This window comes from Convolutriloba macropyga, chromosome 13, assembly GCF_964194025.1.
Source record: "Convolutriloba macropyga chromosome 13, txConMacr16.3, whole genome shotgun sequence".
Taxonomy (NCBI): Eukaryota; Metazoa; Xenacoelomorpha; order Acoela; family Convolutidae; genus Convolutriloba; species Convolutriloba macropyga.
In genome coordinates, this window is record NC_134480.1 from 8,985,338 (window position 1) to 8,999,053 (window position 13,716).

General features: G+C 40.1%; 2 protein-coding genes across 2 annotated transcripts in view; one reads left to right on the forward strand and one right to left on the reverse strand.

Moving 5' to 3' along the window:
- The window catches only part of LOC142351947 (tyrosinase HcTyr2-like), a 72,671-nt gene extending 60,513 nt beyond the window's left edge, over positions 1–12,158 (reverse strand). Inside the window, exon 1 of the mRNA XM_075404226.1 lies at positions 11,994–12,158. The gene's annotated coding sequence lies outside the window, so the exon portion shown is untranslated. The remainder of the gene's footprint in view (positions 1–11,993) is intronic.
- LOC142351948 (retinoic acid receptor RXR-gamma-like) overlaps positions 1–13,716 on the forward strand; it is a 124,460-nt gene that overhangs the window by 47,305 nt on the left and 63,439 nt on the right. The window lies entirely within an intron of this gene.

A 13,716-nucleotide genomic window follows, 5' to 3' on the forward strand; every position in this document is an offset into this window, starting at 1 on the left:
TCAGGACTGCGTAGCGTCGTTGTATGCAAGCTCGCAAAAAGTCAATGCCCTCGTGGTGGTTAACTAATTGCTCTTTTTTCAGAAAGAGCCTTACAGCGGGGTGACGGCTATCAAGTATGATGGGTGTTTGATGTCATAGTCGGCTTCAACTAATAGTTTGATGCGGCCACTAGATCTCATCAGAGCATTGGGACCAATGAAAGGGGTATACGGTGAGATTGGGCTTTTTCTGATAAGGTGCTTTTCATCCAGAAGTTGTTTTTTCTCGAACGGGAATGATTCAGATTGAACGAGGAACTGAAGTTTTGCTTCAGCAACCTGGAGTTCATCGGGCCTAAGAAGTGAAGCATCTGATGACCGGAAATGGGCGTGCTTCGGGAGGATGCGGAGGAGATAAGCGGTTATCCTAACTAGTTTAAAGTAGGAGCTAAATTTTGCGTAATCGAACAGTTTTTCTTCGTAGGGAACGTTGCTCGCAAGACTGCTTTCTTGTTTTTGAACCGGATCGCCCAAGGGACTGGTTAATGGTTTTTTTCAGATTGCCTAATATCTCGTTTTTTGGCTGGAAAGGAAAATCTGACGTAAACAGGAAAATTGGACCTTTCAACCAGCTACTGGCACACAGGCCATCGGCTGACATTCCCCTTGTACGAACGTCCGCGGGATTGTCTGTCGATGGTACATGAAACCATTGGTCGACTGTTGTGGACTCCAATATTTCCGAAACCCTATTGGCAACAAAGATGGGCTGTTTATCGAAGGATCTCAGCCACTGAAGCACAGTCGTGCTATCTGTCCACATGAACGTTTTACTAAGAGGTATTGTTAAGGCTTTATATATGTCTACCTTTAGGCGCGTTGCTAGGAAGGCTGCTTGAAGTTCGAGTTTGGGTACGGTCAAACATTTCATGGGCGCAACTCTTGCTTTTCCTAAAATAAAGGCAATTTCGGTATGCGTAGTGGGTCCTGACCTTACTTTTGATCTCAGGAAGGCAACAGCGCTGAAGACTTCCTGGGAACTATCCCCGAAAACATGAAGCTCGGTTGAGTCGAACTCGCCAGAGAAAAAACTCCTAGCGACTGTTAGGTTTCCTAATTTGGGTAAATCTGAACTCCATGCACTGAACCTATCAATCATGTCATCGGGCAGCACCTTGTCCCAGTCTTGACCACTCAACCTCCATATATCTTTCAGCAACAGTCGGGCGGTAACTGTGAAGGGGGCTACTAACCCAATTGGGTCAAAGACTTTTGAAACTAAACTAAGTACTAGGCGTTGAGTTACTTTTTTGTTGTCCACGTACTTCTTTCCACGGCTGACAACTAGTGTGTCTTTTTTTGTGGTCCCATATCAGACCCAATACGTGTAATGAGGCTTCTTCCTCAGAACTTCCAATAACTTTTGGCTCTTCTTGGTCATTGGTTTTGAAGCTGTTGTCGAGTTCATCGAGCAGGTGTGGAACGGTGCTTACAAACTTTGTTAATTTAAATCCTCCCAACGTAAGTAGTTCTACGAGTTCCTTGGCTCTCTTCAGTGCTTTCTCTGGTTCGTCTAAGGAGTCGAGGTAGTCGTCCATATAAAACTTTTCCAACACAGCTTGCGATGCATCTGGGTACTGACGGCTATTGTCCTTGGCTGTTCGTTGGAGGGCATAATTCGCGCATGTGGGTGAGTCTTTCGCACCAAAGATATGCCTGGTGTACTGATATACCATCACATCAGTTGATGGATCCTCCCGCCACAAAAATCTAAGGCACGGTTGATCCTGAGGAAGCACTCCAACCTGGAGGAACATGCCTTCTATATCAGCAGAGACTGCGTACTGATACTGGCGGAAGCGGATAAGAGTATGAATCAAACGCTGAAGTAAATCAGGCCCTGTCAACAATGATTTGTTTAATGATGTTCCATGAAATCTTGCCGCACCATTTAACACCCTTCTCATCTTGTTTGGCTTATTGGGATTAACGACGGGGTGATGAGGCAAGTACCATTCGCGTCTGGACCGTTCACTGGGATCTTTAGAGTTAAGCACTTGAACCACATAGCCTTTGTCTACGTCGTCCTTAATGCTCTTTTCGTACTTCACTCGGAGGTCTTGGTCCCTGAAAAGTCTTTTTTCAAGGGACTTCAGTTGAACCAGTGCTGAGTAGTAGTTATTCGGTAAATGAAGGTCGTCTTTTGACCACAGAATACCAACTTGATGCCGTTTTCCGTCATTAAAAGTTGTCTTTTCTAGTATTTCAACTGCTCTACGGTCTGAAGAAGACCTGGGGTCAACCTCTTTTACAGCTCCATGTCATACCAGGACTTGAGTTGTTCGGCTAGATCTGTTTCCGGTTCAGTAACAATTTTAAAACAGGAGGATATGAAACTAGAAGTGGCAGGCAGAGGTCCACTTAGAACCCAACCAATTGGAAGACGGACGGCAACGGGCGCACATTTTGAATCGCTTTCAAAATATTCGATAGGTCGGATTGCATGGTAAACGTCTTGGCCTAGAATCATTTCGACATTTGAGTAACTGTACTGAACGGGATCTAGCACACTTAAATACGGATATGTTTCCTGTAGTTGAGGTACATCGATAGTATCAGAACCAACATTTAGCGTGTCTCTTATGTATGGACTTACGTCGAAACTTTCACAGGTGTTATCACCTAATGGTTTAACTGTCACGTCTGTAATAAGTGTATCAATAACTTGTTTTGCATTTATTCCGCAAACAGTCAATTTAAGAGGTGAACCTTTCAGATTGAGTCTTGCCGCAGCACTTGCCGCAATCCACGAGTGACTGCAGGCAGGATCACATAAAGCCAGCACTTTTGTTTCCTTAGCTGTGGGGCCTTTGAGTTGGACTTCCTTAACCTGTAAAAGACCTTTAACGTCGGACACAGCAGGGAAAGATGACGAGTTTTCATCTTGATTGGGAGTACAGATGTTTTCCGAATTGAGTGTAACTAGAGATGTTGACTGCGGTGGATCCGTGACGCTTTTCGTTTCACTTGGTTTCTTTGCATTGTTCTTAGTGAAGATGCGTTCGGAACCGTGTAACAGAATATTATGTGTACTAGTGCAACCAGGTTGTTTGCACTTTCGTGGGTTGGGACAATTTCTAAATTGATGGGAACCATTGAGACAGGAGAAGCATAGTCTATGTTCGGCTACAATTTTCGCTCTCTGAGTTGGGTTTTCACTTTTGAATTTCGGGCATTTCCAAATTGGGTGATTTGCCTTGCAGTGCGGGCAACCAAGTTCGTTCCCGTTTCTTGTTGACGGGTTCTTCTGTTTTGCGTCGGCAACTTTTGAGTTTGACGCGAAAGCCTTTGAGGTTGTTTTTGTTTTGTTTACAACTGGTGTTTCGTCTGTCTTAGTCTTAAATTTGACTGCTTTCATGCGGTCATGTGTGTCCGCTTTTTCTTGTAACCAATCGTTGAATTCTAACAAGGTAGGCCTGAGCCACTGCTTTTTCACTATATGTGAACACCAGGATTCCTTAAGATTGGGCGGGAGCTTTTGTACCACTTGATTCAGTAAAGATGAGCTACGCAAATCGGCGTCATATGACAATGACTGGAAAACTCCAACTAAACTTGAAATTACTGATGCGAAAGCAATTACATTTTCCGAATTGTGCATTTTTAAGGGCGGGTAATTGTTAAGTTTATCAAGGTGAGCGCCAACTACCGCATGGGGTTGGCCGAATTTCCGTTCCAGAACTTTCATGGCATCGTTATACAATGCACCACTATACGCAAACTGCTCAATGGATTTTTTAGCTCTTCCGGTTAGAAGAGTTTTCAAATAAGTTAATTTTGCTGCATCAGAGAGGTTTTGAGAGTCTATGGCAATTTTGAACTGCCCTATCCACTCATGCCAAAGAAGTGGATCCCCATTATATTGCGCAAGCGTCCATTTTGGTAATGGATTGAGTTGACTGGAGGTTATTGCGTCCGCTAAATCCTTAACATTGAAGGAATTATCGTGTGCGGGAGCAACAGATGTTGATGGATGATACGAAAGAAAGGGACCAGTAGTATTGGCTGGCGTGGTTGTGTAGGGCAGCATTGGGTTTGAATACAAACCGTGCTGCACCGGTAATGACGATGAGGGGTTGTGGTGACCGATAAAGGTTGCAGAGGAAAACGGGTTTTGGTTGTAGTAGGTTGTACCTCCACTTGAATAGGATACAACAGGTTTATTCAAATTTGTTTGCAAAACTTGTTGTTGAAATTGTTGAGGGTGTGAGGAAGTTACGGTTGCCGGATGAGGTACATGCCACAAAGTCATGTTTGGCAGGAGGTGGCTAGCCATAGGATAAAAACTACGTTGCATGTTTTGGACAGGGTATTGTACGTTCTGATGATCAGAAGTAATAGATGGCAAGTTTGTCAATGTGGGAATGTTTATGTTTGCTAAATGATGATCTGGTTGATTCAAATATGAAACTGCGCTGGGGACTGGTGCCCAGTTCGAGGGTTCTGGCAACTGTGAGGGTTGAGGCGCTGATGCTCCCGTATCAGCGGTCTGGTTAGCGACGTTATCACTTGCCTGCGGACTGGTATGTCTGTCTTCCTTTCCAAAAGACAAAAAATATGATACTCCTTTGGGAGTACGGACAACGTTTTCGCGCGGGTTACCGTCCTTTGGTGATGAATGATTGCTTTGCTGCAATAACGGACATGGTGCAGCGTTTGGAGCGTTCACCGAATTTTGCAGCATCGAAGGGCCTGTTAGGAGATTATCCGTTTCATGTGGTGGTAATGAGTTCGAAACTTGGAGGAAACCATTTTCTTGAATTTCGTTTTTTGCGCGGTTTGAACGAACAGTTGTAGACAAAATATTGTTTGCCACTGAACTGTCAACCCATTCTGTTACACGCTCAGAATTTTTATCATTATTTAAAATTGTTTGCTCCCCGAGATCACCATCAAGGCTCTCATCGGATGACTCCATTGCCCGAATCTCCTTGACTTTTGCGTCAAACAATCTTTTCCTGTTCTCTTCGCTAATTGTGTCTAGCTCTAATTGATGCTTTTGTTGAGCGAGTTTGATTATGTTCTCATTCTCTCTCTCAATCTCTTCTCGTTGAAGTCTTGCTATTTCCTGTTCTCTTCTCCTCTGGCTAGACGAGATTGAGACAGTTTTCGATCCACAGCTTGATGTTTTTCGCCGGAATGTTGATTCACCAATTGTCTCATCACTGAGCTCAATGTATTGTCGTGCTTTTGCTACATAATTGTCATGAGTTTCGCTTGCTTCTTTGAGCCAAAGTTCAAGCTCCTCAGTGAGTTTTATTTTATTTGGATGTCGTGAGGCTAACTGAACCAGTTGATCGTTTTTGTCAATTGCTGTTGACAAGAGTTCCTTTGCTTTGTTAACTAATGTCTCGGCTTTTGTTTTTCGTGTTTTACTATTTATTGCTTCGTCGATTCTTTTGTACAAGTCATTCACACTTAATTCAACTTTAGATCTAGCTTCAGACAACTTGATGGCCTGAGCTTCCATCTTGAAAACAACGGTATTAAATGTTAGATATTTGTTTCAATGAATTAGGCACACTTAATACAATATTCAGAATTTCAGATGACTCTTACCGGCAAAAGAATAATAAAGGGGAATCATTACAAGCAATAATTTCGTTAATCAAATACACTATGAGGAATTGGGAAACGGACTAGAATTTAGTTTCTTAAAGGCTCAAAAGAACAGATCAACCACTAACGAGGAAAAAACTGCAAACAAGCTATAGCCTTGCACTTAAGCTAGGCACGGCTCGTCAGCAGAGTTCCCCTCGAGAGCGGCAGCCCTGTTTGCTCGAGCTTTTCGACGGCGCTGGTTAAGCCTTTTTGGTCTGGTCTTTTTTATCAGACAATTTAGGTTGGCGCTATGAAATCTCACAATAGAGAGTGATTTTATTTCAGAGCAGAAGGGCGGATGAAGTTGCAAATAGTCGCTCAGAATCGAAGGATCCTTGGCTTTGCGCTTTGATAGGAGATCTTTTATGACGTGAACCACGACGAAACTTGTTTGCTTCAGTTCCTCGAAGATATCTGGGGCACCCTGTCGTGGACAGTAAACAATAGCTTTTATCTTATTTTCGATTGCGTAAAGTTCTTGAATGAGTTCAGACGCAGATAGTGGGCTATGGTTATTGTTATGATGGGGTGTTAAGCTATTGTTTATAGCGTCGTGCCAAATTATTACTTCACTTGCCTGTGGGTACTCGTATTTGAGCTTAAATTGCACGGTCTTTCTCTGTTTAACGGCCTTAAAACTGAGTCCGGGCTCAGCTATAGATGTATTAAGGTGTCGTGTATACTGAGGGTCCCGTAGTTTGTTTATTGTGCGGCTCAATGAACTAGCACCTACTATAAAAAGCATTGAATTCGGCTAAGTGAACTGCTAAAAGTTTTCGGCTAATTGAACACCCAATTTTTCGGCTAATTGAATACAAAAATTTTCGGCTAATTGAACACCCAAAAAATTTTAGGCTAATTGAACACCCAAAAATTTTCGGCTAACTGAGCACCCAAATTTTTGCGGCTAATTGAACACCAAAAAATTTTTCGGCTAATTGAACACCCAAAAATTTTTCGGCTAATTGAACAACCAAAAATTTTTCGGCTAATTGAACACCCAAAAGTTTTTCGGCTAAGTGAACACCCAAAAATTTTTCGGCTAATTGAACACCCAAAAAATTTTCGGCTAATTGAACACCCAAAAGTTTTTCGGCTAATTGAACACCCAAAAGTTTTTCGGCTAAGTGAACACCCAAAAAATTTTTCGGCTAATTGAACACTCAAAAAATTTTCGGCTAATTGAACACCCAAAAATTTTTCGGCTAAGTGAACACCCAAAAAATTTTCGGCTAAGTGAACACCCAAAAAATTTTCGGCTAAGTGAACACCCAAAAATTTTTCGGCTAATTGAACACCCAAAAAATTTTCGGCTAATTGAACACCCAAAATTTTTTCAGCTAAGTGAACACCCAAAAACAACCAAAAGTTATTCGGCTAACTGAGCAACCGAAGTTATTCGGCTAATTGAGCACCCGATGTTATTCGGCTAATTGAGCACCCAAAGTTATTCGGCTAATTGAGCACCCAAAGTTATTCGGCTAGCTGAGGACCCGAAGTTATTCGGCTAATTGAGCACTCAAAGTTATTCGGCTAATTGAGCACCCAAAGTTATTCGGCTAATTGAGCACCCGAAGTTATTCGGCTAACTGAGCGCCCGAAGGTTTTCGGCTTAGTGCTATGGGTTCAAAAGTATATCTAGGCTAAGTATGTGACGCCAGTGTAAAATATTAGCACCAAGTTTAAGAGTCTGACAACGTCTGATCAACTATCAAAGTAGTCCCAACAGTTGAGCTTACAGTTTTGGAACTCTATGCTCCTCACGTCACTATGAAGTTACCCGACCACGCCTCCGACTGTCAAAGTCACTCCACAGGACACTGACCCACTAGCAATGCTCCACGGACCACAATCACCAATGTTGACCCGACCTCTGACTGCCAAAGTCACTCTACGGGACACTGAACCACTAGCAGTGCTCCACGAAACACTATCACCAACGTTGACCCGGCCTCTGACTGCCAAAGTCACTCTACGCAACACTGAACCACTAGAAGTGCTCCACAGAACACTATCACCAACTTTGACCCGGCCTCTGACTGCCAAAGTCACTCTACTGGACACTGAACCACTAGCAGTGCTCCACAGAACACTATCACCAATGTTGACCCGGCCTCTGACTGCCAAAGTCACTCTACGGGACACTGAACCACTAGCAGTGCTCCGCGGAAAATTATCACATACGTTGACCCGGCCTCTGACTGCCGAAGTCACACTACGCCACACTGAACCACTAGCAGTGCTCCACAGAACACTATCACCAACGTTGACCCGGCCTCTGACTGCCAAAGTCACTCTACGGGACACTGAACCACTAGCAGTGCTCCACGGACCACTACTACCAACGTTGACCCGGCCTCTGACTGCCAAAGTCACACTACGCAACATTGAACCACTAGCAGTGCTCCACAGAACACTATCACCAACGTTGACCCGGCCTCTGACTGCCAAAGTCACTCTACGGGACACTGAACCACTAGCAGTGCTCCACGGAACACTATCACCAACGTTGACCCGGCCTCTGACTGCCAAAGTCCCTCTACTGGACACTGAGCCACTAGCAATGCTCCACAGAACACTATCACCAACGTTGAGCCGGCCCCTGACCGATAGAAGTCGATGTAAGAACGAAAAATCCTCGTCCTGGTTTTTTCTCACGTGGTGGACCAAATATTTGAGCCTTGTATCCGACAATAAACTCGAATGTAACTAAACGGAAGACGGGAAATATTTTTTCAACAATTACGAATCGAATAAGATTCAAGAAACGGCTTTTTATGCCAACTATAGCTTGTGTACATAACATACGACACCTAAGAAGTTCACTTAACAACGTTAACAAAAGTTATTCAAAGTAGCACTGGCGGCAAAAAGGCTAGACACTACCTGTTAGCCTTTTGCTAGCCAATATCGGTCGATTCAGTTCATGTATGACGTAATTTGGCCTTGCATTGGCCTTAAAATTGAACCATTCAAAGCGTTTTGATACTCTAATAATTTTATGTCTAAGTCATCTTAGTCTAAATCGGGCTGGTTCGGCCCAAACCGCTCTCTAACAGTCCGTTGCTCAAGGTACATGTATTAGAATACTGATTTTGCTTTGCCAATTTGGTCGTAGTTGGGGGCTCGAACCAGCGACCCTTCGATTCGGAGTCCGGTGCGTTACCGTCTGCGCTATGCCGCCTTGATTGCTTGCTATTCAATTCAAATATATACGCTTACACGCTTACAAACATACGCTGCTTAGTTTATATATAAATATATATACGCTTACTTTGCATTCGCAACAATAAGTCTCAATTTAAAATAGTTGGGGGGCTGAAAGTTTTTAATTTATAAAAGAGTAAATATAAATTTACAGCTTACTAATTACCAGTTGTGTAGTGGTGAAATGGAGGTGAGCTGCTGGGCGATCGTTCACTTGGGTGTTTCTTCAGTTATGTTATTTGTCGAAAAAGAAAGTTATAAAATCGAATCTGGAATTATTTGTCTAAGTTATTAAACAATTTTGTTCGACTATTTTATTGTTAAAGTGAAGTTAAATTTTGAGAAAAATGAAAGCAGTTGTCTGCTGCTTGCTTCTGGGAGTGATTTCTGTCTCTCTCAATTTATTCCGTCCCACTTCGCTGAGAGAAACAATTAATTCCTCTCAGCTCCGTTTGGGCCGATAGGGAGCGAATCACAAACTCACGTTCATAGTGAGGTGCTTCTTAATTTTCCTATTGGCCGAGAAGGCAAGAGAATTAACTCTTTTTTTATCTCACGGAGAAATTATTGAAACTCCAAAAAATAATAAAAATCCAAAAAGCTGAGAGCATCAATTATTGATCACGCAGGCGCCTGTTTTCTGCTTTTCCCCTCTTCTAAAACCGCAACAATTATGGTTTTCTTGGGGGTTTTTTATGACACTCTATTGTCTTTTCCCCTGAAGCAATCTGCTTCATCTTTATTGAACTTGGGGGGGAAGATCTGCATTGCAACTGTCAAAAGCAGAAGTAATTTAAATCAAAAGAAACTGTGGTTTTACAGGCCGCCTACGTTCAACAGCGTACATTTTCTATCCTGGATATAAGCGAGGAGATCCAGGCCTAAAGTTGTCTTATTTAAATTAGTCGAACTGAGTTGTTTAAATACTTGTGTACTGGTAGTCTTAGTAAGCGTTAGTTTGTTTAGCGCGCGGCGAAAGAATGGTTAATTAGCGCCTAAATACGTTCGCTCTAATGCGGGATTAATTATCCGTTCATTTGTAACGGCTCTCGTAATACTACACAGTCACCCAAAGAGTGACAGAATGACTATCGAACAAAAACTTTGTCACTCAACAAATAATTAAAACTTTTGCATCACTTGCTTGATTAACCACTTCCTTTCGCATTGCTTGGTTTATTCATTGCGACACATTTCTAATCTGTACTCACTGCAACAAACCATGCAAATACTTCCAAGATCATGCAAATATCCAGAAAAGGACTTGCTATATCCTGCCAAGATTTGACAAAAGATGATGATGATGATGACTTGCCCAAAATCGGAAACGTTTGGTGTGGGTTCCCAATATCCGCAGTTCTAATCGCACTCTTTGGAATTTTTGATTGTGTTTAGAAAAATTTTCTGAATTTTGTGGGTGTTGTCAATATTTTTGACTGTTATAGATTTGCTGATGTATTTGTGTTTTTACGAACATATCGAAAAGACCAATAGTACTGCAGTTTATTGAAATAACCACATCATTAAGTTTTTGATTCTTAGCAGGTCACAATTACAACGTCAATCCGTTGCTCTGTGTTGTTAAAACGTTCATGTTACCTATTTTTGTTGATTAAGACGGGCTCCGTTGCTGTTGGAAGTGTAATGAACACCCGCCGTTCGAAATTAAAATTTATTGTTGTTGATTTTTTTTACTTATTTCCAACTTAGGAAAAACGAAGTACTAACTTCTTGATTAAATTTTCGAAGCGTTATTCAGATAGTCTAGCTTTTATGTTCAGGTTGCGTTTTTATATTTTTATTTGCACAAAAAAAATGAAAAATTGATCTAGTAGAAACCGGCCAAACTATTTCGTTTGAGGTTTGAAACCATCATTGAAGAAACCAGAAAACGGACCAAAACCAAATAAGGTTCCTTTTCGGAAAAATATTGAGCCGGTTTTTATAACAAAACAGTTGTCTACTTTGCCTTTCCGGACCCCTTAGTGGACTTTTTATAAGGAGCATTTATTTTACATCCTTGACCAAATTTAATGAACCCGAAGCAGTAGAGCAATCAGCTAATCGGTGTCCTTACTAATTTATTTTTTTCACTATGTTAACAAGAAACGTAACGTTACGTTACAGCAGTCACATTAGCATATTTAAGAGTTGAATAAGTTTATTGGGATTAGTATATGTATTCTGTTTTGCCATCACATTTTTTAGAAGAGAGCATTTTGGCTTAGATTGCAATTGCGTTTAATCTTGCTGCTTTTGAGCTATTTTAAGTGAGTTTACGATGTTGATCGTATATTTTTAGTGAAATCGGAAGCATATTGGGATGAGGCTATTGAGAAGCATTTAAAAACTATATTTATTAATCAAATGCTATGTTCCTTTGGTGCCAATTCACCCTAGTAATATAACGCCATGAAAAATCATTATCAACTTCGATAATTTTTTGAAAGGCCTTCCAGAACCAGAAAAGGAATTGATTATGACACATTTCTTTTTCTCTTGAGTATTTCAATGACCAAAAAATACTTCAATAATGGTCCTGAATGAAATTTAAGAGAAAACTAACTGAAAATTCTCAGTGAACTGGAACTTGGTACACCTTGATAACACTTCTTGATAACATGTATGATCTTGACACTTCTAGCAAAACTTGCCAAGATCTTGAAATACCAGCATTTCTTGGTAAATCTTAGTAAGATCTTGCTAAGATCCTATCAAGATAGCCAGGAAAACTTCTTGACAGCTCTTGACAAAATACTGACAAATCTTGAAAACACTTATTATCTTTTCTGATTGCTGCTCGATGTATCTCGTCCTCAGAATAGAAATCATAGTCTTCTGAGATTTCAACACACTATATAAAGTTAAGGTAAATCATATTCTTGCATGATAATATGAATTCGTGCTAAATCTGGTTTAAAGGTTCAGTGTTTACAACTTTGTGTTCCTTGCCATGTCATGGTTAATCTTTCTTGGTTATCTTGCCAAGATCTTTTTCCTTGATACCCATGCAAAGATCTTGCAAGTTCGTACAAATCTTGATATTTTCATGGTAAGTAATGTGTCAAGATCTTGGCAAGATTTAACAAGATTTATTATGTTTCTTATCAAGGTGTCCCAAGTTTCAGTTGAGTGGCTTGGCTTACCTTGCGGGAAAATTATGTAGAAATGAAGTATCTTTTAGCTTTACTTGTTGCTTCTGATGTTGCGATATCTATTCTAATTATGAGGTTATGAACTGTTATGTTATGAACTCAACACAACATTAACTTCTTGTCATATTTCTAAAAGTGGTAGTTACGAAACCGAAGGTTAAAATCAACAACCATCAAGAATCAAAGAATCTTGACAAATAAAATAACGTTTTGTTGGTAAATATCTCCTTTTCTATCATGAAACAACGCCGCTTTCTGATATGCAACACATTTGCAAAACGTTCAGTTATTTTGAGATTATGATATCATTTCGATATTTGTAATAACTTTCAGTTGAACTAACGGGCTGGTGACTATTGGCCTTGAAGAAAAGTTAACAAAAAACGCTTAAAGTTTTGCAGTTTTCTACATTTGCTCGCAATGATTTCGGGATGAAGAAACAGCACAATTATTTTTATTGTATGTAATAGAAAAATCTGTATTAAAAACTATATCAACCGGGTAAATATGCTAGCACTAAAACTTGCCAAAATTTGTAAAGAAATGGGTAAAACTTTGTAAGACTTGCTAGTTTTAGCGATAAATTAAGTGGGAAAAAATCTTTCCGGGTGTTCCAATATTCACAGCAATTCCTTTGAAAATTAATCCCATAACTTTTGACTAAAATGATGAACGAAAGACAGTTAAGTGGTAATGAGTAAAAATTTTTCTCGCCGTTTTTACTGCTGATCAATGAATTTTTGGCACCAGAAATGTTGAGATAACAGTAATAAAATGAAGTATCAACGCATGTTTTATGAAGATTTCACAATTCATTCATGAGTTTTCAAAATACGGAAGAGTAAGTGAAAGCTAGAAGATTTTAGCTGAAATACTTTAAGTGACAGCCCTTACCGAACTTCAAGTACGATTCAGTACTGGACATCTATAAATTCAAGTTTTTCGACAAAAATCAATACAGAATCATTACAATGTCAATTGTATTAGTCACATCAGATTTGAATTGCACTGGCACACTCATTATTGGCCACTTTCCCGTGGTGCTACAAAATGATGCCAGGGGCATACCAAATAATAAGTTAGCACCCCGGGTGTCTATTTGGTCCAAATTGGGGTGTTTTGAGCCGTTTTGTACGTGTTTCAGTCCGACTTTGATCCAATTTTCACCTAAATACAGTAGTTTTTTTACGAAAAACTAACACTGTAATTTTAGGGTCAAAAATGGAAAAAAATAAGACTGATTCGTTTAGTTTCAAAAACGATGCTCATATGTTTGTTTGGTGTCTTCTAGTTTGCTTCGATTTTTTTGTTTTCACCCCAAAAAATATTGAATGCTAGTCAATTTAGTCTTAAAAAACTATCACTATAATGCTTTGCAGTCAAAAACGAAAAAAAATCAACTCTGTCGCCTTTATTTTCAATTTTGTCGGTGTTTTCATATTTGTCAACAACACAATTTGACTTTTACTCTTATCTTGATAAAAAATTTGGGATGTTTGTCACTCAGAAATTTTTCTTTCACAAAGTTGAGCGGCATTTTCTACTTGAAAAAAAATTTATATATAGATTTTTCATTTTTTAACATTGCAATATATATTTTAAATTGATAACTTTGCCATATTTAAGATAAAAGAAGAATATATTCAATGAGGGATTTAGTCTGGTGCAAAAAATGTTCTCGCATCCTTTGTGACAAACTGAATGGATTTACACC